Here is a 23,892-nt window from a genome sequence, read left to right on the forward strand (position 1 = left end):
AAAGCTGTGCAGGCTCCGGCCCCGGTCGCGAGGAGTTCGAGACAGGCGAATGAAGCGGCAAGGCACGTGAGCGACCGTGATTCGCTGTCCTCGAGGCCTTTGTCGACGGGCATTCGCGTACAGGTCTCTGACATCACGAGCCTCGCGCCCTTCCCTTGTGGAACAGCGCACAGCGAAACGCGCCGAGTAACCAACCGCCGCCGCTGACCCGAATCAGCAGCGGTTCGCTCTAGAGTGTTCCAGCCACACTGGTCTGCGCCCGCCAACCGTTATCCGCGTACGCATCTGCTGCCGCCCGCTGTGGGCTTGCGGTTGACAACAGGTGCGTATTAGCTGAAGGAGTGTAATACGGCGCTTGTGCTTGCATCTTATGGTGTCTTCGACTGGTCGTTTCAGATCACTCTAGAGCGCTCTGAGATGCAGCCGCACGTTCGGCTGGTCGAAATCAAGCGCTCTGACTACATTCGGCTGGTTCTTTCAGAGCGCCCGCCTCCAGCTCAGAGCGCTCTGAGGCGCTCCGAGAAAAAAGTCGGAGCGGCCCCGAAATGTGCTCACGTGACAGAGCCACTTCCGCCGTTTCGCGGAGACGGATGCGAAGCCAGGGTATGGTGGCCACCATAGCCAGGGCACATCACGACCGGTCTGGCGAGGCATTCTTACGCATCCGTAGAAGCAAGTTTTGGCGTTTTAGGTATTAGACGCAGTTAAAACGTCCCTGCTGTGTGGCTCTGTGAGGGGAAATGTCGAAAAGCAGACAAATGATTAAGCTGGGTACGCCGTCTGTGTTGCTGTCACATCTGGGGGCTGCCGCGGCATATCCAGAGTGGTACAACGGGACACTAATTTTTTATTTTATTTTTTTCGACGCGAGCCGGAGACGAAGAACTGCTGGGGCAGCGATACAGGTTCAGCGGCGACGGCGGCGTGGGCGGTGCAGACTGTGTGATTGCTGTCGTTGAGACCAGCCGCAGCGGCAGCGCCACTGCGGTGTGGCGATTCCGGAAGTTAGGTCCTTTCCCTCCTCCTTGCGCTTTCGCTCTGAAAACTTGCTGACCATTCGGCTTGACCGGTCTCGCTGTGCGCTCGGAGCTAGAGCGGCTCTCACGTTGCCAAATCCGAACCGGATCGTGGGAGCGACCAGTCGAAGACACCATTAGTTGTCTCTGTAATGAATACGTGTACTACGACTGTCGCTCATTCTCTCGGAGGGAGAGTGCACGAGCGCGGCAAGAGCAGACCTAATCCCTTTCGGCTCGGTGCTAGAACCACGCAGTGGGTCTCTCTCTTCGCTCGAGCCCACTCTTGGGCCGCTATCTGACACCGTGCGCGGAGGGATTGAAGTAGAAAACACCCCCCCACACGCACGCACGCACGCACGCACGCACGCACGCACGCACGCACGCACGCACGCGCGCGCGCGCGCGCACACACACACACACACACACACACACACACACACACACACACACACACACACACACACACACACACACACACACACACACACACACACACACACACACACACACACACACACACACACACACACACACACACACACACACACACACACACACACACACACACACACACACACACACACACACACACACACACACACACACACACACACACACACACACACACACACACACACACACACACACACACACACACACACACACACACACACACACACACACACACACACACACACACACACACACACACACACACACACACACACACACACACACACACACACACACACACACACACACACACACACACACACACACACACACACACACACACACACACACACACACACACACACACACACACACACACACACACACACACACACACACACACACACACACACACACACACACACACACACACACACACACACACACACACACACACACACACACACACACACACACACACACACACACACACACACACACACACACACACACACACACACACACACACTGGCTGGTTGGTTGGTTGGTTTATGGGGTTTAACGTCCCAAAGCGACTAAGGCTATGAGAGACGCCGTAGTGGAGGGCTCCGGAAATTTCGACCACCTGGTGTTCTTTAACGTGCACTGACATCGCACAGTACACGGGCCTCGAATTTCTCCTCCAAAGAAATTCAGCCGCCGCGGCCGGGATCGAACCCGCGTCTTTCGGGCCAGCAGCCGAGCACCATAGCCACTGAGCCACCGCGGCGGCCCACACACACTGGCAGTTCAATAATGCTCGTTTTCCAGCAGCTCAAAAAAAAGGAACATTGCGCACATTTAAGGCTCAAGCGCAGCAGTACATAAGAAATCACCTGAAAACAGAAATAAAAGGACGAACCAAGATGTACCTAATGCTTTGGTAACAAAACAACGCGATAAGAATAATTAGAGGCTAATGGAATAGACGTTATTTGTTTATCAAACCTTTGCCGAAATGACATGACAGTATGAACGCCCATGGGTTAAGGATAATAATTTTGCTCTGAAAAGATACTAAGCTGAGTTTATATGAAGGGATGAGCAATCGATTGGATTTCTGGGAAAAGACATCATTCATGCGAAATAGAGTAAAAGACACATTGTTCGTAATAGAGAACTTTCGCCGTTTGAGAAATCAGGCGACGCGTTGCAGCGCAGGATAATTTTGCTATACCCAATTAGTGGTGACTTATGCCGGGGACTATAACTGAAGACACAAGATCACGATCACTCGAAGAACGTAGACCTAATATATTTGCACTCCTGGATCCAAGTCTTGCTGGCGTGTTTACAAACTGAGACAGTGAATGGGCGTGAATGAATTCACGAAAGGCAGCGTTGAAGAGAGATGTGATGCTAAAAGTCGACTGTAAGTCACTCCATTGTACGTTTGGAGGTTGAAATCTCCGCCGAGGGGATTTCGCATGAACTCCAATAAGCAAGCAGTCTGCGTACAGGTTGCATGCCTGTGCACCGCTGATGGTGCGAATGCTCAAATTTTAAACGCGGCGCAGTACTTGCTGCGATATTCCGGTTGTACCGAAACGAACGTGTATCAATTTGGGATGGGAGCAGCCAGCAATCTACATTCAGAAATATGCGCAAATCATTACGACTACGTTCGGCACCTTGCCTGCGTCTCACCGCATCACAATGCATCCTAACTCAAGAAGAATGGCGAAAAAAGAGAAGAGTGTTTTTTCAACACCGGCCACGACAGTGCTCGTAAAGGCAGTCACTCTCCACAACATCGGCATGTCTCGATGGCCGGTCAGTATACTCTGACATCTTGACCATTGCATGTCCGGTCACGTGGATAGATACGCACGCATTCGTGCGGCTTCTCAAGGCGGGTTGCCTGACCCACCGCCTTCGGCTGTGCACTGCGCTTCTTCCTTGTTCCGTCCAGTCCCAGCGCAGGGTTGTAAGCCCAATCTGGGTAACCTCGCTGCCCTTCTTTTCTCTTATTTCTCTCTCTGTATACGTGCACAGTTAACAGTGGGATGGAGTAGCTGAGTGCCGACCTGAAGCACGAAAGTGACAGAAGGAGGCGTCGCCATGAGATACTGGCATGTATACTGCGGTGCGGTTTCGTTACGCCCGCTGTCGGCCTTTTTTCGCCCTTGCGAACCGCAGCTACGCAGGAGCCCTGCTCCGCGCGCGCCGCGGTCCAGCTGCGCAGCGGATGCGGCTCTGTTTATGTGGGCCGCCTCGATGCCGAGTGACGGCGCCGGCAAAAGCGAAGGAGCCGCCGGAAGCACGTATGGGCGCCGTAACGCGGCGCAAGAGCGCCAACAGCTGGCCGAGATCCGGCGGCATGCATATGTGAGCAAGGATGCGCGGTTGTTAAAGAGCGTGACTGCAGCATCAATGGGCTGATGCGCACGGCTGACGCGCCTCGCAAGGGCTACACATCGGGATGGCCCACGCGTTGCCCGCATACTGCGCGACCATGCGCGGTTATAGGGTGCCTTTATGCCAGCGCCTGAACATCGACGCACAATACACACATAAAAAAAGAACAGCGCGGCCACAAGGCGATGAAGGCGAATGACAAAGGCGCTGTCGTTCTTACATATATGCGGCTAGGGTGCCTCTATGGCCAGCGGAGGCGCGCGGACATCAAGGCACCCCATACACGGCGATTCTGCAGCGCCGCCCGCGACGCCCAGCCGGAGATGAGACCCTTCCCGTTGGCGAGGGAAAATCTCGCTTCTTTGAGCTCCTGTCCCGAAGCAGTACTTTTGGAAACGAGTGAACTCCACGCGGTGCACCAGTGATTACGGCATTCAATATAGCGCGAACCATCTGCGGGTAACACGCGCTAACATATGTTTACCGAGAGGCTTTTGGAGCACGGCGTACCAGCCATCGATGCAGCCATGAAGTGGGCAAACACGCAACGCGAAGCGTACTGGTGACAGCCATGTCGAACGATGTCGCCTGCAGCGCCCACCGAACTCGCCTCCCACGTTTGCACACATTTTACACTGCTTTCGTTGTCGAAGTGCTTTTTCTTTTGCACGTTGGAAGCAATCCTCGATCTTGCAGTCTATGTGCTTTTGACGTACAGTTCGTGCAGTCGAAATCGTTGCGAGGATTCGGGCGTTCCTCAAGTATACGGCATCCCACGGTGTTGGCAGAGGCGCGCGCGTCAGATCTCGTCCTGGACAGCGGCGTCGAGCGGATCCAGGAAAGGAGGCCACATACCGACAAGCGGGCACGAGAGTGTTCGGACGATGTGCAGATTGAGTGGCTGCCCATCGTTTCTTAATGACGACTCCACTTGCCGCGTCCCTGTTCGTCCTCCAAACATGTTTCGGGCCAGAGAGCATTCAGGCCAACCACTGCGGGTTAGGCATATTTGCAGGCTTCAAGCGCCCTCCACTCGAAATGTGAAAACAACGCGCTGCACTTACAGTAAACTCAACCACGGACGCACTTACAAATGCGGAGTGCAAAGTGGGAGGGTCACTGGAGCTGGCGCCCAGTCTTAAAAAACTCCTTGAAGGGGAAATTTTGTGGCAGCCAACCGTCTCGGCGGCGCCGTCACCTGACAACTGGCTAAGACACGGTATAGTGCTCACACAAGGGAGAACGAAAATATACCGATGGGACACACGCTAGCGTGTGTCACGTCAGTACCTTTTCGTTGTTCCTTGTGTTTTGTAGCGCTAGTTACCATGTCGCAAGCAGTCAATCAAAAGCACCAACTAGCCCGACTGTCTTCTTCCTTGACATCACAGCATAACAACTCCGTCACAGCGGTTGCCCTTTTGTGGGATTGGTGAAACTTTCCCAATATCAAGATCTGCAGAAACAATTGCGGAACGGTGTCTGCGGCGCAAGTGGATACACCGCCGAATGCGCTTTTTATGCAAAAGCTCTGGGAAATGGAGTCGCCAACGCCTCCGCGACGTGAGTGACGTTCTCTCGCTCTCTCCCGCCGCGGGAAGGCGCCGAGTCGCGCGAGCAGCGGCATTCCTCGCGAGACAACTGCTTGGATCGCTGTAGTAGTAATTCAAGGCGTCTCAGTTGAATTTGCTCGCGCGTCGCGAAGTGCGTTAGGAATACAACGCGCGGATGTAGCAGAAAATGAGCAGGGACGCCGCCCCGTCATACGGCGATGGATGTGGATCCTCCTAGGCATCCGACCAGACTGCCGGCTCCTTCCTCGAGTTCTTCGAGGAAGCGTTGCAGCCTTCCGAGTGATTCCGACAGCGAGGATACCATAGAGTACTTCAGCGAGGACAGTAGTGAAGGCGAATTTGAGACATACCTCAGCCGCGGGACCAAAAGAAAACTATTAAGAGCCAGCTCTTCATCGAGCCAGTCCTGGCCAATTATCGAAGCATACTATTCTCATTCTGCCTGCCCATCGATCCCACAACATGAGGCGGCTTAAGAGGCAAGCTGCCTCAGTTCAACATGAGGCTCTTGTGCCGAACGAAATTAAAGACGTTCGCGTGAACTCGCGCAAAAACGTTGTTGCTGTTGACGTCCATCATGCGCCAGCGCTCGAATCACTGCGGGCCATCACTGAACTCGGAGGCATGTCGGTCCGTACAGTTATCCCGCTCGACGAGGACGTTTCTTCTGGCGTCATCTATGACGTCGATGAGACGATCACGCAAGAAGATCTGCCCATACTTGTGAAGCCAGGAAACGAAGGCACCGTGATTCTCCGAGTTTCACGTCTTGGGAAATCTCGCTGTGTGAAGATTGTCTTCAAAGGCGACAGCCTTCCGTCACATGTGAAGGTAGGCCATTTTCGTCACGCAGTACGGCCATTCATACCAAAGCCCCTACAATGCACTAATTGTATGAAACTGGGCCATGTCAGCGGAGTCTGCGGCAACGCGAGTGTGTGTTCCAGTTGTGCTGAACCTCATGATACTGAGACATGAACAGTACAAATTCTCAGGTGTTCAAACTGCAACGGTCCCCATGACGCCTCATCTAGAGACTGCCCGCGGCTAAAAGAAGTGCGTACTGTCCTAAGACAAATGGTCCTAGACAACTCGACGCACCGCGAAGCCGCCGCGATCGTTCACAAGAGACGTGCCCGACGCAGGAGGAAATCCAGACATGCTGCTGCCAATGACAGCCGCAACGACGCTCTGTTGGCGCCTCACCCTCCTCCACCTCTTGTTCCACCTCGCCCCAGTGTGCTCCGTCCGCCCTCTGTGGACAAGGGTGGCCAGATGTCATCAGGTTCCGATCCTTGGCCAGCGCTTCCGCCATTATGTCCTCCTGAGGCCCCTCCACGAAAGCTCCCATCGCTGAGCACGTCGGCCGCTGCGGACGGACTCCCGAAGCAGGACCGCCAAACCCTCGTGATTTTAAAGACCGTGGTCAACGCAATTCGGCCTCTCCTACAGGCTCTGCAATCCCCAACTGCTCGAAGCGTTTTACTAGGGGTCCAGCACTTCAGGGACTTTAAACCATAATGGCTGGCCACCTTCCCACCTTTCGTGAGGAAGTCAGAGGCGCCACGATATTCCAATGGAACGCAAGAGATAATCTGCGAGCCCAAATTATGAGAAGCAATCAGGCTCTCCGGGTACGAATCTTTCTTCGCCCCTACATGCGGGGAGCGCAGCCAAGTCTTGGTATACCTCCGCACTGACATGACGTATGTTTGCTGCCCATTTCCACCTCGCAATGACAATCAATACGCGTGTTTCTTAATCAAGACAAAAACGCTAGAATTCACACTGATTGCAGCATATGTGTCACCCTCCTCTCAATTAGACTGCGAAAGGCTGAAGGCCATCATGGAAGAAATGTGTGCTCCTTGGATCATTACTGGCGATTTTAACTCCCACCATTTGCTATGGGGAAGCTCCAAAATTAACGCCAAAGGAAGGCATCTGGCGTTATTTGCTTCCGACAATGATCTCTATGTTATGAATGACGGCAGTCCGACATACCTGCGCGGCTGTTACTACAGCAGCTGCCTGGACCTGACATTAGTTTCAAGGTCGTTGCATCGGAGTGTTCGCTGGTTTTGTGATGTGGAGACCCATGGAAGTGACCACATTCCTACCTACCTCAAAATAAACGGCCTTGGTGCGTCCACCCCAGCACAACTCGCGCGAATCGACTGGACGGTATTTCGAAAACATATGGAGGAGACGAGCAAAAAAGCCCTCACTGGCAGGCTGGAGCACTCTTACTGCAAATCTTATCGTTTCCTAGGGATCCTAATCGACCGCAACTTATCATGGAGCCCGCATTGCACTCTACTGAAAAAAAAGCTAGCATCTATCGCTCATTTACTCCAATTTCTGGGTAGAAAATCATGGGGCTCGTCGGTCCAGTCAATGCTGGAGTTGTGCAGAGCTCTATTTGTGGGATGCTTGCGGTACAGTACACCTGTACTCTATAACACGTGCAAGACTAACATGCGTGCCCTCCAGACAGTGCACGGTCAGGCCCTTCGCGCATGCCTAGGTCTCCCTCGCAGCGCATCAACACTGGGTAGCATTGCACTCGCCAAAGACCACCCGATCTCTACTTATGTTGTCCTAGACTGCTTGCGAATGCACATACGTCATATTTCAAGGATTCCACAGCATCACCTTGCGCCTGTGCCACTGCAGAGACCACGTTCTGCATTTGCAAAGGTGATAACATAACAACGCAACAGTCGTCGATCCCACAACAGTTCACCCCGGCAGCACTACCTCCCTCTCCCCTGTGGTGTATGCGGCTCCCATGTGTGCACCTTGCTATTCCGGGGATAGCGAAGAAATCAAATTTATCGACAAGCAACTGACACTGTCCATGCTCCTCGAATATTGGGATCGTACTCACGTCTATACGGATGGATCAGTAACCTCTACTAGTTCTGCTTGCGCTGTGGTCGTTCCTGCGCGACAGACTCAAATTCACCAACAAATTTCGCATCGGACTACCTCTACTGGAGCAGAATTGGCCGCACTTCTTGCGGCGGTACAGTATATCTCACAACAATCACCTCAAAAATGGGCTGTTTTCTGTGATTCAAAAGCTGCCCTACAATGTCTTCAATCCGCCTTGAGACATAGCGACCATGAGCAACTTGTAGCGGATTTACGATACCTGCACCACCAGGCAATCGAACAAGATCATGAAATCATCTTCCAAAGGGTACCAGGCAATAGCGGCATTGTTGGTAACGCCTTAGCTGACGATGCTGCTCGATCGGCTCACGATACAACTAACACTGTCCGCATACCACTGACAAGAGCTGACGCAGCAAGGCACCTTCAACTGCTCGCTCGAAACCTGACTGTAACGTCGTGGTCTGCCCCTGGAGGTTGGACACCCCGCTCGCACCACTTCAACCTCTTGCTTCAACATCAAATACCATTCGGCCTCCCCCGCGGTGATACTACGCTGTTGTGCCGCCTGAGTGGCTGGGAGTGACGTTCACAAACGCTTATTCCCATCTCATCGCAATGGAAGACTCTCCAGCGTGTGACCAGTGCGGTTGTGATGAAACGATCGGACACCTCCTCTGTGACTGCCCTCATTTTGAGCGAGAGCGCGGTTTCCTAATTGCTACTCTGTACCGCTTGGACTAGCGTCCTTTAACAGAATCCAACGTTCTGGGGCCTTGGACACAACCTTCCTCACAAAGGAAAGCGGTGAAAGCGCTCCTGAGATGGACTCGGGGTTGTATTCCCGTCTATAATCTTTAAGTTTTCAGTGCGCGCCCTCTGTCCCCATGACATAGTGGTCGCTGGACACTTAGAAAACTCGTTTCATTGCCGCTCTTTTTCCTTTTTTCCCCTTTGTTCCCCTCCCCAAGTGTAGGGTAGCCAACTGGGCATCGCCTGGTTAACCTCCCTGCCTTGCCGTCCATTTCTCTCTCTCTCTCTCTGGGGACTTTTTTCCGTCGAAAAAAAAATGGGATTCAGCATGATTTTTCCACGTAAGATAATGAGAAACCTGCCGTCCCCCCCTCCCCTTAAAACCACCCCTGATAACCTCTTTCTGCTAGTATTAGCTGCTTGTTTTGTTATACCCATTATTTCTCAGCATACGTCTATAGTTACAACGAGGTAATACAGGGCAACCCAGAAACTTGTGGACGCTGCGTTTTTTTTTTTTTTAGGTAAAATGGCCGGTAGGTGTACTCATAAGTGCCCTCACACTCAGATATTTGAGTCATGAACGAAACTTGAGAGTGTGAGCGTGAGTGGGTAGGGAGAGGAAAAAATATTCGTGATTGAGCGTGCGCGAACCGCCTCTCACGGTACCGAGGCACGATTGGAATATTTTCGCAGCCTTTGCTATCCAAGTGGGGCCACGCCTGTACTATTCGAATAGCATCAGCCTGCGTGTAGGATCCTCCAATCTGCGCACCTTAACCGCAGCCACAGCTGCGAAAGGAAACACGCAGGACAGCGCCGGTGGGAGCAGACAGGAAGGTGGGAGTGAAAAAAGAAAGAGGTGCCGCGGCTTGCCGAGGCTTGCGCTCCTTGCTTTCCGTGACTGTTGGCTTCCGTCATATATGTCATAAAGAGCACCTCTTTACATTCCGTTGTCTGCTTAATCTTTTTTGAAACTCTTTTATGCAACATTTCAGGCATATAGCGGTTCCGAGAGGAAAGACCCGACGCTTTGGAAGCCCGCAGCTCTGTGGAATGCGCCTGCAAATGATGTGTTAGTCTGGCAGTACCATCGGCAGTACCATTGGCCTACGCCCTGCACGGTAGTTCAGTGGTTGGAGCGCTCGGCTACTGAGCTGGAGTACCTGGGTTCGAAACTGACCGCGGCGGCCGCGTTTCGGTGGAGGCGAAATGCGCCCGTGCTCTTTCACTCCTTCAATTCGACGGGAGGATGGAAAGAGTGAACTTTCTCTGTAAAAGGCCGCGTTAATTGACGCAGTCGTGAATAGAAATGCAGCTGTCAGTCATTCGTCTCTAGCTCTGCCCGTGTTTCGCCGCATCATCGTGAAGTGCGCCGCGAACCAGCCCGTCGGCACACTCTGCACGCGTCGCGCATACCCGGCGTCGCCAGCCGGCGCCTTGCGTCGCAGAAAAGCTGGCGGCTCGTTCATTCGCGCGTGACGCGGAGCTTTCTGCCTGCCGGTGCATCCAGGCGCGGGAAGACTGGCCGCGTTTGCGTGTCCCGGCCTCGTCTCGTCGCCGAGGGAGGCAGCTGCTCGGGGCCTGGCGGTCACGGTCAGGGCAGGCAGCGCGACCCCGACCTTGTCAAGGTCACCTGCCACTCTGGTGCGCAGATGGAAAGAGAGGGTGAGGTCGTTGGAAGACGCTCTGAATACGCAGAGTCGCTTGGATTAAAAGCACGACATGTAGGACGTCGACGAAATTTTTGGAGCGAGGAATTTGCGCTTCGGCCCCTTCGAGGTCGCTATACTCTCTGGCTGCCGCCGTGCACGGGATCTGTGATGGTTATAATTGGGTTTTTGTGTAACAAAGAAGGGGTAGGGATGTTATGGAACAGAAGCGCTGCTCGTATTCAGTTCACCGCTAAGAGCGGGTAAACGTCAGTTATTGTTTCCTCGGCTGGTAAAGGTGTACTCGTGGCCTCCACGAGATGGGTGTCCAAAGTACCGCCCAGAAGGACTTCTATCTTTGGCAACGAAAACCGCCGCCACGTGATCTGAGTCAGGCTGGGCCATTTCTTCTACAAACCAACGTGAAGCGCTAAATCGAGCACCCGTCGTCGCGCGCACTGGCCTTGAAGAAATAACAGTTCCCCGAAGAACAAGCAGCGAAATGTTCCTGCAACGAAATTTTCTTCGTGGTTTGTAAGCAACGGAACCGAAGTGGGCGCGAACTGCTTCGAAGGTATTGATGCACTACAGGACGAGGCTTGTCGCCTGCGCTCTTTGTTGTTTACGCGGTTCAGTATGTCTTTACTGTTTGGCTCATGGCGAAATGCGGAGCGGGTACGCGCACACCGTCGGCTTGGCGAATGCGCGCTAAACAACTACCCACACCACCGTGTACTGGCGTCACCAGCCACAGAATCCATTTCGCTAGTGCTTGCCTCCGCCTGTGCTTTATAGGGCTGCGTTTCTATCAGATCTTAAAATCTGTATTTATTTATTTGGCCTGCTTTGTTTGGCCCCGTTGTTTTGCGCCGGGTACGTCAGCTGTGGCTGATGGCCAAGGCGGAAGAGCCTTCAATCAAGTCTCTCAGTTGTCATTCAGCGCTGGGCACGAAGTCTGCGCTCGTCTGCCGCCGCTGTCTTATTGTTCCGCCATCACGTTTGAACAGTGTCCTGCCAATTTGCTCTCGGGCGCGCGCAATTCCCGCCTGTACATGCACATGTGATGGCGGCGAGGATGACCGTCATCGCCACCCATGGTCTGGTGATGCCGCTCGATTCAAATGCACTGTCTCGCAGGTCAATTAAACTCGTTGATGGCGATTTTGATTTGGATGAATGAGCGCGAGGGGAGATGCCTGCATGATGGCGCAAACGTTGGGCAGCTGAAGCTTCATCGGCTGCGCTCGAGAAACCTCGACAGGCCCCTAATCGGTGACCTTCATAAGTCTGCGCAAATTGGGAATAACTCGCGGGTGTTACCATTCGTTCGGGCAGATATGAACTTTGAACACAAGAATGCCTGACGAACTTCGTAATGAATACTACTATGTATTTTAAAGAACAAATGCATCCAAAGCACTAAATGACCGCCGTCTGAGAAAAACCCGGCACACCACGTGCCTTCACTTGTGTACATAGTGAAGTCGCAGCTTTTGCTACACCCAGCATTGGCTTCTTTTTTTATTATTTTCAGACAACTTTAGCACTCTTCATAGCGCAAATAAGGCGCCTTTTCACTCCAACTGGCGAATGCAGTTAATAATATTTCTAAAACTAAAAAAATCAGCTCGGTTTCACGTCCTCCGCCATTTTCACACAGGTTTTTGCAAATTTTTATTTTTCAATATTTCTGTCTTCATGCACACTTCCAAAAGGGACATGATCCCACAATATCCCTCGGTTATTTTTCCGACAAATCCTGGTAATTCAATGTTACAATTTCGAACCATTTTGACACTTGGCACAAAATTTTCTTGGTGGCTTTGAAAAATTATTTGCTCTAGTTTTGCCTCAGATAAGTTTTAAAAAATTCGACTGTCAAGGCTGAAGAAAGGTAGAAGAATATATATTTTTATTCGAAATAATAAGTGGCGTCTGAAAGGGTTAAGCACGAGGTCTTTAAGTATGGCAATACTTTCGACTGAATGCCTTTGCCCTTGCGTTCCCGACACATGTTTATCAAATGGAGACAGAAGTATTCAACAATTCTGGACAAAATCATTTTTGAACGGGAAACCGTTTACGAACGCAAGTTTTGCATCTAATGTAAGATTTCACTATAACAATCTGTATATCCACAGACCACGCGACGGCAGTCTTGCATTTTTTGTTCTATTGACAATTTTGCTATCATCAAAAGCGTTCCCCACTGGTTTTCTATGGCAGTCTTAACTGTTCGATACGATCGACGGAAACGCTTTAAAAGAAGGACTATATGAGAAGAATGGGCCATTACCTTCAATATTTCCATAACAGTGTCCTACAATTTTCCAATTTTCGAAATGTTTGTCCGAGAATGCTGGACATGCAGGGGCAGGGAAGGCAGTTTTATAGATGGGTTTATAGACGGTTTACAGTTATGCAGTTCGCCGATGAGAAATCTGTAGATAGATAAGGACCGTGAATGAATTCGGCCTCAGACAGCACGCTGTCGCCTGCTATGTATTCTCTGCGCTTACATATGTAAAGGCGCCGACCAAAATGCATGCCTATAAGTTGCAAATCTCGATAAACGTCCGAGTACCGACGTGTAAAATATCGTGGTGCCAATGAGAAAAAGAACCCAACGGAAAGAATACGCAAAATAAAACAGGGACAAAATGAGCACATCGCGTATACGGTACTTGATCGCGTTCCGTCGGCACCGCATACTGGAAACAGTTAACACAAACTTGTCAAATCGTGATGCTCGCGCGGACCTACGCAGCAGACTGTCATTGGGTGGTAAGGAGAAGAAGAACGCGTTGTGCTGACGGATGAACAGGGCTTGGAATAATGCCGGCGAGTATTTGGGCCACAGGGAAGAAATAGCAGCGTCCGACGAAAATGTGTGCGCCTGCCTCGGGGGACCGCCAACACTTGGAAGGAGACGTGAACGCTGTCTGTCTGACGATTACGTGCAACGCCGACTAGAATGAGCACACGCATGCACGCAGTTGGCGAATATTTTCACAAAAATCGGATTGCTGGCACCAAACCACGGGCGCTAACTGCGCCTTAGCTCCGTGTATAAACTCTGCCAGCCAAGGAGCGGCGGTGGTAAGCGTGCGCACAGCCAGGCAAGTTGAACCCTTCTCACCGCGTCTTTCACTCTCTCATAAATTATACTGATTCTTATTTGAATTGAATGAATTGCGTTTTCTAGTCGGAAAAGTCATCTTTTGTTCAATGCACAAGGTAACCTGTTCTGATCGGACTACTCTGGATTGGATTAGATTGGAGGAACTTTATTGATCTAAAAGATCAATGGGGTGGGATGAATGGCTCCCTAACGGAGGGCGACCTTTCCGACCCAGTCCGCTATAGCTTCATATACTCTCCTCTTACAGTTAAACCCAGCCGACGGCGCTAACATCGCAGCGCACTTTGCCCGCCCCAAGGACGATATACTACATTCTATAGCTGCATCCAGAGTGCGCCGCGATCGACCCTGTGGGTGTGGCAGAACTCCGTGTCTGAATTTCCGACGAGCCCGATTATCCAACGGGACGGAACAGCCAATATCGGACACTCATAAACTCTCCGAGTACCGTGAAGACACGCTGGGCATTCATGCGCGGTCGCCCTCGTCTGACATTGAGGGCCAGTCGGATTTTCGTCTCGTCTTCGTCTCGCTGGACACTTCGTCTGGCATGTCGCGGTTGGAATAAGGGCTCAGGCCACGCATATGTTTTTATTTCCAGATCAAGCGGTGCCAAAACTTTAAAAATAATAAAAACCCCACCACCCGCATGCATAATTATGACGGAATTTACACAACCCTGCCCAGCTATAGAACGGGGGCCATCTAACGCTTTGAGCAAATCGTAGGCCTTCCCTCTGCTATACTACGGCGCCAGTTTTCTATGCATTATGACCGACCTGTTCCAGCTAGGGTTCTTCTGAATCCCTATTATACTATATAAAAAAAAAGGTTTGCTCCGAAAAAGAAAACATATGGCGTAGACATTGTTTAACGTGATTTACGAAATGCGAAAATAAATGTGCGCTGGGCAGTAAGTTTTCTCGCTGTTCCACAGTGTCGCAAGCAGTGTTCTAGCGGAGATTCAATGCGCGAAAAATGGCACGACTGCGAGTGTCCGTGGTCATGAAAGAATACACTTTCCATTGCTTTGGTGAGTGAGGCGAGGAAGCAGTCAAGTGGGTTATATGCAGGTTCATTTCTTTTTCAAATCTCTTCCTCATCACTTCCTACCCCGGATGAGACGCGGTGAAGTGTGTCGGATTCAGTGTCCATTGCGTGGCACAAAAAAGTTGGTCTACTTCAAACGCGGCTGGCGATTTCGTCTCATTGGACAATGACGGAGGTCCGAGCGCATCTTTTAATAAAGCTGCAACATCTCCTGGGTGGTGAAGAGGCACCGCTGGCGGGACCACCAACGCGTCATTTCGTTTTTTCCTTTTTTTTTGACGGCGTTCTGTATAAACATTATCTATAAATGAAAGAAAGCTGCCTGCCAGTACCTGCGAAGCTTTCCCTCTCCTCTCATCATTCCCACTGCGCTGGATACTCGCAATGTTCTGCCCGGTAACACAAATTCAAGCTACCCTTTGTATTTTGTTTCTCTACTGTCATAATTAAAAAAAATGGCCGAGGCTTAGCTAAGGTTAAGCCTAGTCAGATGCGAAGCATATTGGTGGCTAGGCTTGGTAATACATGGCTTTCCTTGGTTGAATACTTGGTCATTTTAATACAACCACTAGAAGCCTTCGTCGTGGGGGAAGACAACGGCATGGCTACAGCGGAACGCCGACTAACCCCGAGACGCGCGTTGGGTGAGCGCCTGGATTGCCACGGAAGCCGCGTCTGCCTGCCCGGTGGAGAGAGCGTTTCACTTACACCGAGTGTGAACGCGCGTTCGAAATGCGCGGGAATGCCGCTCGAGGACATTCCGGCGTCTGTGCGATGGCATCGTTCTCCCTCTCCCAGCGCGTGACGGCGCTCTGTCGTGACGTCATGTGTCACGTGGTATGTCACGTGGTGTGACGTCACTGTACCACGTGGTCTGCACGGCGTGCAACCACACCGACGGCGCGAGGTGGACCCCCGTCTTCCTCTGTCGTGACGTCATGTGTCACGTGGTATGTCACGTGGTGTGACGTCACTGCACCACGTGGTCTGCACGGCGTGCAACCACAGCGACGGCGCGAGGTGGACCCCCCGTCTTCCTCTGTCTTGACGTCACGTGTCACGTGGTATGTCACGTGGTGTGACGTCACTGTACCACGTGGTCTGCACGGCGTGCAACCACAGCGACGGCGCGAGGTGGACCCCCATCTTCCTCTGTCGTGACGTCATGTGTCACGTGGTATGTCACGTGGTGTGACGTCACTGTACCACGTGGTGTGCACGGCGCGTAACCACGGCGAAGGGCTGAGTGTACCTCTAGTAATATGCTTCGCATAAAACATAAAGACAATTACAGAAAATTTAATCATGAGCCATTTCATATAAACCTCTCTTCAGGGAAAAAAAAGAACGGAATCATGTTATTGAGAATGCCTTCGTCAGGTGATTGAAGCACGTGTATACTCGTGCGAGCTATGATGGGGTCCCTGTGCCCATATGCACGCAACGTAAGATACTTCCGAGTACAGCGACAGACCAATTGCTGCATTGGACCGTGGTTAGTCGCAGTGCAAGGCAGACCCACGGGAAGTCACTGTCGGCCTGATCTCTCTGCCGCGCAGCTCTCCTTCTGAAACCTGCCCTTCGTGACACGGAAGGAATCTGGCCAGTAACAACCCTCGTATGACATGTGAAAGAAGAAACGGCCTTTAGAAACTTTCGCATGATCAGTGACCCGGGTTTCAAACACGCGCCTGAAACGAAACTAATATTCGGTGCCAGATTGCATGGAGGAGATATTCGGCTGGATTATTCGCTATTACGTGACCTAAGGCACGAGCGGGTTTATTTCTGATGTCCAAACACTATCAGCATCATCACCATCATGATCATCATCCCGATTGTGCCCACTGCAGGACAAAGGCTTCTTTCATATATTTCTAATACTGTCCTGTAATTCCTGTCCTGTAATTAATCATGTCCTATGGGGCCACTTAATTATACAACGTGTGTGGATTGCGATTACATTAGAATCAGCGAATTTTATGACAGAACATCATGCCGGGATTTTTCCACCTGCGGTGATGCAGGTGGAAAAGGAGCGGGGGAGAGATGGCAGGTGACACGTCACCTGAACTAATGACGTCAGAGCTGTCTCGGAAAATAAATGAATTTTATGACATACCGCAACAGCGGGTTTCTTCCGTGATGAATCGCCTAAAGCTATGGCATTAAAAAGTTTCAAGGCCTATATCCTGTCTCGTAGGATATTCAGATATTCAGACTCGTTGGACATTCTGACACGGTTGGATTTTTCGTCGCGTTCGATAGATCCACTCGGATCTTCCGTCCCATTAGACATTTTGTCTCGACTAGCACGCAGAGCATCGGACCTCGCTGCAAGTTCAGTCTCACTGGAGGCCACAAACAGTGCGGTGAAAAGACGTGTTTTGCGTCAACGAAGCTGTCGCGAGGGGTCGCTCAAATGGAACGTTATTCGGGAGAGATCCGCACGTACGCCAGCAAGAAACACCTTTTCATTCTTTTTCTTGCGGCAACATAATTTCCTTTCTGCGTTTCGATTCGGGAGAAAGGGGGAGCGGTGCCTTTTCAGTCCGGCGACAGTTCGCGCAGCACTGGCGTACGGGCTGAACGTCGTGGGAGCTACAAACCGCAAAAGACCGCCGCACAGCCGTCGCGCGGCAGCTGCCCAGCCCAATCATTTTAATGACGTTCGTCAGCCCCGTGCGGACACCAGCTGGCGATATTCCGCTCACGTATACGCGCCGGCCATTTCCGAGGCCACCGGTGCTGTCGTTGGAACCGTGACACTTGTGCCTCGAGACTGGCGTTGTTTCTCCGATTGACGAATGCGTAACGCGGCTGCAGCGCAGTAGTCCTGCCAGTGCGGAGCAGCATCCACGTCGTTATTCGCCGCGCCTCTTGCATAATCGCAATGACGGTTATCGCAGTGCACGGCGCTGACCTTGGGAGACGAGGCGCCCGGAAGACGGAGCCGCGGCTTCCTGCCGACGGATAAGCGGGCGAGGGGCGGCCCCCAAAGGTTACTGGAGCGACGGGCGGCCTTGGAGGGTCGGGCCTGTTTGGGTGTGCGCGCTGCCCTCAGCCCGGTCGGCCGGGAACCGGTCTCCGCTGACCCTATGAACTATCCGAGGACACCCGGAAGAAGAGGCGCATGGCGTCGTTGGCCCCGACGAGCGGAGAGGTGCTCGGAGCAGAGCATTCGGAAAGCAGAAAAGCTGACGCACGAGCGAGCGTAAAGTGACGATTTTAAGTTTAAATGTATGCCTGCAATGCGCCGGCGCGGGAAGGAAGTGCGAGCGCACCGTGATTTCGGCGCAAGCGGCGATAGGCCCGACCGCAGTGGCGTCGCCTTTCCAAATGGGCCTCGTTGCACGCACCACTGGAGGTGGGAGTGAGCCAGAAAACCGCACCCTCAGCCTGCCTGCAGCGACCTCGATTTGGCTGGCGAAAATCGTAGCGGCCAACGCAACCGTCCGCAAATGGAAACTATCGCCAACGAACGCGGAAATAATAAACGGGGAAAGGGCGACGCAGGTCAACAGGCACCCGCCTGTTCTTTCGTCACTATTTATTTTGTATGAGTGAAATGCTAACAACGGCGCACTCGGTACGAAAGCGTACATTTTCTCGAGAAGTGTTCGTCACTTGCAGCATGAAACAACGAGACAAGATAGGGAAAGTGACGGAATAAGCGACTGCTGCCGCATGTTATCTGCCGCCATATCTATATACTGCCTTCCGTTATCTGCACGAAAGAACACAATAGTCAAAGGCGGCGGAACAATGCCAGCAGTCATTCCTGGTGTTTTTTTTTTCTGCTACAGCGGTGGAAGCAGCTCTAGCTCACCGTTATTTGGAAACTGTTTTTAGAAAAATAACAATAGCTTGTGCGCGCGAGACTGGTATGCAACCAATATCAGTGGAGTTGTGTGGAACGCCGCCACAATTAGCCAGCCGTGTCGGAGCGACGTAGACAAAAGCGCTCCGCGCATGCTGTTACCGGGACGCAGATCGACTCCCAAAAAGCAAGTATGGAACTTTGTAGCCTGCACGCTCCGGGTGCAGTGCGCGCTGTGATCGACAACGCACAGGACGACATATCTGGGACACCGCGACACGTCCCCGCGACGTTAGGTATGCAGCGCCACAGGGTCGGATCGAAATACCACCATTACATTTTCAAACAGCCAAGATATTGAACAGAACAGACCTAAACGCTAAAAGTCGATTAAAAAAAAAAAAGGCTTTGCTGCGTTTAAAAAAGAATGTGAAAATTTCTTCGTTTCATGCAGTATTTTTTTTTTCATGGAATACAGTTTCGTGGAATACAGTGAAAGAAACGTCACTCTTGTTCTTGTGCGCGTGATCTGTTTGCGCTAAAACAAAAACGGGCGAAAGAGAAAAATGTTAGTATGTTTTATTCTTTGTTTTTCGTCCGTCAATCCGTCCCAAAGGTTTGTTTTACCGACGTATTTGTACCAAGCCTGATGAAATATCTCTGCCGCAGTCGTTGATTTTCTGTCTTATCTGTTTGCTCAGTAACAAGTATGTCTTCTGTAAGTATGAATTCCAGTACTTTTGCGCTTGGCATGGTATTGCGCTTGCTTATTTTTTTTTTTACCCGATGTGCATTTATTTGGCTTCTCAAGTGTAGTGCCGCTTGCCGAATTGTGTTCATTGATCTTTAATGCTACATATGTATGCGGGGGGGGGGGGGGGGGGGGGAGGCGGGGCTCCGTCAGGCATTCCTACGCCTACAGCTTCGCCTCCCCCCCCCCCCTTTGCCAGACGTGTTCTAAGAAAAAAGAAATAAAGATTACACCTTTACCCCAAACTGGACCGCGAGTTCACGCTCGATTCTGTTCGCCTTTCACACGGCGCTCAAGTGCACGCAGTTTACGCCCAAAGCGCAGCCCGCGATATATCAGATTGAGAGGACATAGTAGTAGCGCTTAAAAAACAAGGACGACAGGGTAGAGAAAGACAGCACAGGCGCTAGACATCAACTGACTTTATTCCCGAGAACAACAACGAATTTGTAGGCGACAATCAGGAGCATAAAAAATCAACTTTAGAATCGCATGCGTGATGGCACTTCCCGATACAAGAACCTCAAATCTTTAGTGCACAGATAAACATTCGGTTTGCTCACGCAGGTTTGCCGTTCCGAGTGAATGAGAAAGGCTTCCAATACTTCCCGCTCTTTCTGATCTGCACTGACATAAATCACACGTGTCTGCTCAAGCAAAGGGGTACATTTTTTGTCATCATGTTTACAACGTTTGCAATGTGCCGCCAAGTGTCCCGGACCTGATATCGCAGCTGCCAAATTCTTATGCTCCATGAGGCGAACATTGATGCAACGGCCGGTTTGGCCGATGTAGCACTTTCCGCAAGATAGCGGAATCCGGTAGACCACATTGGTCCTGCAGGCCATAAACGGCTTCCCATGCTTGATGGGGCATGACAGCTTTCTGTTGCAGTCATCATTCACCACTCTGCAAAGTTTGCCGAGTTTGTTAGGTGCAGTAAGCACTACCCTGATACTGCCTTTCGAGGCCACCTTTTTAAGACGGTGAGTAAACTGGTGAACATAGGGCAGTGCAACGCATCTTGCCCGTTCGTGAGCTTGTCGCTCAGTCGTCAGTTTATGGTCCCCAGCTTTTATCTTGTGTATCAGACACTCGGCGACCGATGCAACCAGTTCCACAGGAAAACCTGCATTAGTCAGGCGACCCGCCTGCTTTTCAACGCCCTCAAGCAACTTGTGCGAGCAAGACTTATCTAAAGCAGCAAGAAGGCATGTCTTAGCAATGCCTCTTTTAACCAATTTGGAGTGGGCCGAATCAAAATTCAAAATTGATTTCTTGGACCTTGGCTGGTACATGTGGCAAACGTGTGAATCACCAAAGAAAAAAAGAACATCAAGAAACTGTAGGCTACCATTATGTTGAAGCTCATGGGTAAAACTCAGAGCTCCGGCACAGGACTTAAAAAGATCTAGAGTATGCTGGATTAGATCCTCATTTCTGTGGTCTTCACGTTTTGCTACCACAAGAAAATCGTCTACATATCTAAAAATGCGTAAAATCTTGTTGTCGTTAAGGCGCGCTTCAATGCGTTTGTCCAAACTTGCTAAAAACAGTTCACTAAGCACCGGGGCGATGCACGAGCCTATGCAGACGCCCTCGCGCTGAACAAATTTCCCGCCCTCAAAATTAACAAAGGTACTAGAAAGATAAAATTCTAAAAGCGATAAAAAATTTTCCAGAGAGACTCCTACGTCATTTTTTTTTTCTTTTTTTCTTTGGTGATTCACACGTTTGCCACATGTACCAGCCAAGGTCCAAGAAATCAATTTTGAATTTTGATTCGGCCCACTCCAAATTGGTTAAAAGAGGCATTGCTAAGACATGCCTTCTTGCTGCTTTAGATAAGTCTTGCTCGCACAAGTTGCTTGAGGGCGTTGAAAAGCAGGCGGGTCGCCTGACTAATGCAGGTTTTCCTGTGGAACTGGTTGCATCGGTCGCCGAGTGTCTGATACACAAGATAAAAGCTGGGGACCATAAACTGACGACTGAGCGACAAGCTCACGAACGGGCAAGATGCGTTGCACTGCCCTATGTTCACCAGTTTACTCACCGTCTTAAAAAGGTGGCCTCGAAAGGCAGTATCAGGGTAGTGCTTACTGCACCTAACAAACTCGGCAAACTTTGCAGAGTGGTGAATGATGACTGCAACAGAAAGCTGTCATGCCCCATCAAGCATGGGAAGCCGTTTATGGCCTGCAGGACCAATGTGGTCTACCGGATTCCGCTATCTTGCGGAAAGTGCTACATCGGCCAAACCGGCCGTTGCATCAATGTTCGCCTCATGGAGCATAAGAATTTGGCAGCTGCGATATCAGGTCCGGGACACTTGGCGGCACATTGCAAACGTTGTAAACATGATGACAAAAAATGTACCCCTTTGCTTGAGCAGACACGTGTGATTTATGTCAGTGCAGATCAGAAAGAGCGGGAAGTATTGGAAGCCTTTCTCATTCACTCGGAACGGCAAACCTGCGTGAGCAAACCGAATGTTTATCTGTGCACTAAAGATTTGAGGTTCTTGTATCGGGAAGTGCCATCACGCATGCGATTCTAAAGTTGATTTTTTATGCTCCTGATTGTCGCCTACAAATTCGTTGTTGTTCTCGGGAATAAAGTCAGTTGATGTCTAGCGCCTGTGCTGCCTTTCTCTACCCTGTCGTCCTTGTTTTTTAAGCGCTACTACTATGTCCTCTCAATCTAAACACCAACTAGCCCAGCTGTCTGCCTTAAAAGATATATCAGAGATGTTCAGCGGTGAGCGTATACAGCGAGATCCGCTATGGCGCGCAGTGGTTCCTCGAGGCGCCAGCTGCCATGGGTCCTCGCGGAAGCGGATCACGGCAGGGGATTGCGCCATTCCAGGCATACCTCTACTACGCAGCCCAGTCTGAGGTACATGGATTACAAGTTTTATTACCTGCTACTGAGTGTTTGGGATGTGCTTATGCTGTTTGCCTTTTTTTTTTTTTCCAATGTATCCGGTATATTTGTTCCGGGGAAGCGAGGGCTTGTCAAGCTAGAGTCCCAGCTTCTTCTCTCTACCTCTCACATCCTTGCGGTGGGAAATACAGGCATGATTATTACTGCTCGTCGGTCATACACTGCAGAGTGAGGCAGCGCAGAGGGACAGCCGACGAGACGGACGCTGTCGGGTCTGCTGTTTGCGCTTCCTCCTCACTGAGCCGTGGCGCATGCCGGACAGACAGCAAGGGCTGCCGTACACCCGCTTTGCTGGCGCTCGTGCGTTGCTCCATCGAATGGCGGCGGTTCATGCACGAGGCGGTGCGCCTGCACTGACTCAACCGCCAGAGCGCGTTCAGCACTCGGAGGAAAGGAAAACAAGCGAGAGCCCAACCACCGCCAGTCTCGCGGAAGAGCAGGCCACGGAAATGGGGTCGCGCGCTCCCGCATGCGGCCCACGGACGGACGCCGCGGCGAAACATGTGTACGGAAAAGTCGCGTCGTCCGGGACCGATCCAGTAGCGCAGGGCCTCTCCCTCGAGTCGGTTCGTTGGCGCAACTCGCGCAGCAGTCGGGCCGCCAGTTCACTTCTCCCTCGCGCGAAATACGCTGCTCACCCTTCGCATTAGCTGGCGGTAATGCGCGAAGTACCCCGCACTCGCCCAATGCTGACGCGTATACGGTGCCCCGCAGGAGAACTCTGGAGCGGAACGCTACTCGTGCGCTGAGCCAGCAGACTCCACCACCAGCGGCACTCTCCCTCCTGTACTTACGTTATTGTGCAAATAGAATACTTGTATATGGTACCTCCCTATCCTTTCTGGCTGTCCCCTCACCCCTTTCATTACTCCAGTCTGTCTGCTATCCTTCCATTTCCGCTGCCGCAGCTCAGGGGAAATAGAGGGATAGCAGATGCCGGGGCTAGCAAAAATCTTTTCCTTCCTTTCAATTATTACTGCAATAAACCACAACTATACTACTACTATTCTCCCTGTCCTGCTTTATGTCCAGCTTGCAATCCGACACGGCCTCGTTGCCTCAACGAAGATTAACGATATCTCTCAATTTCCGTTGCCTAGCGCTGTGTGTGTGAGACGCGCAGCGACATTGTTTTTGCGTTGTTTGGTGCAGTGGTTCCGAGGAGGGTAAAGTATCAAGTCGATAAAAGTGCAACCTGGCTGCGAATCGCAGCTGACTCGACGTTCGCATGAAATAATAATAATAATAAATAATGATCTTAAGTCTTTATTTCCGTCAGCGCAACTTCGTTTCGGGCTAGTTGGTACATCTTAACTTCAAAAGGGTTAGAGCCAACAAAAAAAAAAAAAACAGAACACGTAAGGGACGACGACCGCGGTGCTTGTGGTTGCCGCCTACGTGTTCTCTCCTTTTTTTTTTTTTTTTTAGTGCCTACTCGTT

General features: G+C 51.3%; 1 protein-coding gene across 1 annotated transcript in view; it reads right to left on the reverse strand.

The window, feature by feature from the left end:
- The window catches only part of LOC149351025 (transmembrane protein 64), a 31,712-nt gene that overhangs the window by 2,850 nt on the left and 4,970 nt on the right, over window positions 1-23,892 (reverse strand). The window lies entirely within an intron of this gene.

Source organism: Amblyomma mixtum, chromosome 3 (assembly GCF_055824585.1).
Source record: "Amblyomma mixtum isolate Tamu chromosome 3, ASM5582458v1, whole genome shotgun sequence".
Lineage (NCBI taxonomy): Eukaryota > Metazoa > Arthropoda > Arachnida > Ixodida > Ixodidae > Amblyomma > Amblyomma mixtum.